Here is a 3,317-nt window from a genome sequence, read left to right as displayed (position 1 = left end):
GTGGGCTCCTCTCCCCAATTAGAAGCTGCATGCACCTTGAAAAAAAAGATGGCAATAACATACCAACATCATTCCCTTCTTCTTGTAATGAGGAAGCAATTTCTCCCTATTATACCAGACTCAATATGCATGGAGTGACCCAGGAGGACCCCTACTCACCCCTTGCCTTTCCCTCTGGAAATCATGTTCCAACCTCATCTTTTCCATTTCAATTTTTCTTCCCCCTCCTATCCTCCTCTGGCATCTGTTTTGATCCCTTCCTCCCCCCATCTATATCTTTCTTTCCTCAGTCTTCTTCGGCCGCTGCTTTTTCTTTCATTACAGTCCCCATACACACACTCAATCCCTCTCCCCATTGCTATGTGTAGGGATGCAAGAAAGCATCATTTTCTATTCCACCCTACATTCCTCGCATGCAGCACTGTTTTCCTTCTGCTGCCATTTGCTTTCCCCCCAAAAAGACACTATTTGTCTTGCTTTCCGCCAGAGGAGAAATTATATAACTTTGGTAACTTGTGTAATTAATTCTGTAAATTAATTTATTGCACCCAATGCATTTCAATGCAAAGGAAATGCAATGCAAATTCTGCGGGGCATAATCAATTACGTATTGTTTGCAGACTGAAAGAGAAAACAATAGTGAATACCGATTGCATTTGTTGGATTCATTTCTGTTTTGGGCATGGGACAAATAAACAAACATCAGCAATTTCTGCTGCCATTTCGGTTTTCATCAGAATTGTCTGACATCCCTAGCTGTGTGAGAGAATATGTTTGCTGGACAATTAATTGACTCCCTGGAAACTTATAGTCAACTTTTGGCTGCTTGGTACCAGTGGGCGGCCAGGTTGGGCACTGGCCAAGGGCCCCTGCAGCTGGCAGGTTGGACAGATATAGCTCCCTCTCAGAGATCTGTGCTAGCATTGGGTTGTAGAGCATGCACCCCATAACTTGATGTTGGTGTGGATCATGGAGTGGAAGCCACCCTCTCAAGCAACCCCCCCCCGGCGGCCACCAGCATCACATTAGTGCGCTGTATGTGGATGTTTCCAATCACCCAGGATGGTGATGGGGGTGCAGTGGGTGATAGCACACATAAACACGCAGCACCCTAATGCTCTGCCGCAGCCAGGCCTATTTAAGGCAGTGGTGGTAGTGCCACCATGTCACCTCTGCTGCCTTAGAGGGCTCGCTGTAGCCTGGTGCCAGCCCTGGTTAGGCCAAACCAATGTATGAAATCCATCCTTGATCCTTGATCCCTCCACAGGCCTCAGACTTCCTGTGCCTTCTCCTCTTTTCCTGTGGTACTTCCTGTCCCTGGCCCCCTGTGTGAGGATCTTCCTCCACTGACTTGGCCATCCCTCCTTGGCAGCTCCTTCTCCCTGTTTCTTGGCCTATGCTGCTCACTGACAGAACAGGGCCTAATGGTTCCAAAGATAGTGAGGCATGGCTTGCCAACCACTCCAGGTCATTCCCTGCCCAACAGACCTAAAATTCAGGTGTCAAAGAACCAGCAGTGCTTGATGTCCATTGGGACTGGTCTGGGTGGAAGGCAGGTGGAGGCACAGCCAATGACAGGCGGAGCCAACTCATTCTAGTTTTGTCCCCATCCCCTCCTCCCTACTGACTTCTACAAGGGCAACACTGAGACTAAGGAGGAGGAAGCAGACAGGCAGGGCCATCCCCTCTTCTGTCTGCGTATAAGAAGGAGGCAGGTTTCACTGAGGGCAGACGGTGGAGTTTGGTGGAGCAGCACCTCATGCATCATCATGGGCCAGCTTCCACTGCAGAGAACACAGCAGGAAGCGGCTCAGCAGTGCTAAGGTGCAAGTCCAGGATACAGCCATGCCTTTCTAAATCCTTTGGGAGTTGACGTCACAAACCACAGCAACCTTGACTGTCGCTGAAGCAACGTCTGAATGCAGCTACCCGATGTCCAGCAAACCTGCTTCTGACTTCATGCTACCTGATTCCCTGAAGGTCTACATCTCCCTGGGACCCAAGTTACCTTCTTTTCAGCAACAGCACAAACCCTCTACGGTCCAAGAGACTCTCACCCCAGAAGAGGGCACCAGTCTTCAAGACCAACCTCACACCCTTTGTCCTACTAAACCCTTTCTCCTCATTCCAGATGTATGAGGCAAGTTGGCTGTGGTAATACAGTGGCACTTTGCACATGTTCTGGATACTCTTCACTTTGTCATTAGTTTGCATGCCTCGTGATTTGCAACAGGGTTGAGAGGGCCTGCAGCAAATGCCATCCTATAGGCTCCTCTTTTATTGGTGGGCCCTCCCACACTTGACACGAACCCGGGCACATCTTTTAAAATATACATAAAAAAATACTCTTAAGGTTTCTTTCGAATGATCTAGTACTAAGTAACTACTGTTTCTCATATTGAATATGCCTCTGATATCTTGAAAGTTGTATCATCCCAGAGGATTGGGGGGCACATGGTTGTCACCTCAAAGACATGATGGAAGCCATCTTGTTAACTTCCAAAGCACTGGGGACAAATTGAAGACAGCAACCAGAAGTTGCTTAGTGCTGAAGATCCAGTGGGGGTGGGGGAAGGGAATAAAATTAATTTTGTAAGAAATCCATCCTTTAGTGTGGCAGCACATACTACCCTGAACATGCCCGATCTCATCTGATCTCAGAAGCTAAGCAGGGTCAGGCCTGGATAGTACTTGGATGGGAGACCACCTGGGAATACTGGGTGCCATAGGCTCAGAAGAAGGCAATGGTAACCACCTCTGAATACCTCTTACCATGAAAACCTTATGAATATATCCAGAAAAGATTCATAGGGTCACCAAAATTTGTAATCAACTTCAAGGCATATAACAACAACCTATACTTTGGAACTCCCTGCCTATTGACCTCCAGCAGGCACCTCATTGTACTCTTTTCGGTGCCTACTTGAAACATTTCTGTTTAGGCAAGCCTGCAAGATATGTAGATATTGATGTGTTTTGATCTCTTCTTAGTTTATTGCTGATTTTAATTTTCTTTCAAATGTTTATATATATATATTGGTTAAATAAAATGAAATAAAATAAACGCAGAACAGGCATCAGGGTTAGGTTCTCCCAGGGCACTTGGGCCACAGCAGATTCTTGAGCATGCCTCATTGTATGCCAGAGGGCCACATTCCCTTCTGGGCAACTTTCTAAGGGCCACAGAACAGTACCGGGTGAGACCAAAGGGTAAAAGTGGGCGGAGGAGGAGAGCTTTTCGCATACCATGGACTGTGAAAAAGACAAATAATTGGGTGTCAGAACAAATTAAACCAGAACTGTCACTAGAAGTTATA

At 46.9% G+C, this 3,317-nt stretch overlaps 1 pseudogene; it reads left to right on the top strand.

Annotated features, from left to right (window-relative positions):
* Positions 1–2,612: 2,612 nt before the first annotated feature.
* LOC133384637 (5S ribosomal RNA) lies at positions 2,613–2,729 on the top strand (annotated as a pseudogene).
* The last annotated feature ends 588 nt before the right edge of the window (positions 2,730–3,317 follow it).

Source organism: Rhineura floridana, chromosome 4, assembly GCF_030035675.1.
Source record: "Rhineura floridana isolate rRhiFlo1 chromosome 4, rRhiFlo1.hap2, whole genome shotgun sequence".
Classification (NCBI taxonomy): Eukaryota; Metazoa; Chordata; class Lepidosauria; order Squamata; family Rhineuridae; genus Rhineura; species Rhineura floridana.
The sequence above is the reverse complement of the archived record's forward strand: the minus strand, read 5'-3'. Positions and strand labels throughout refer to the sequence as shown.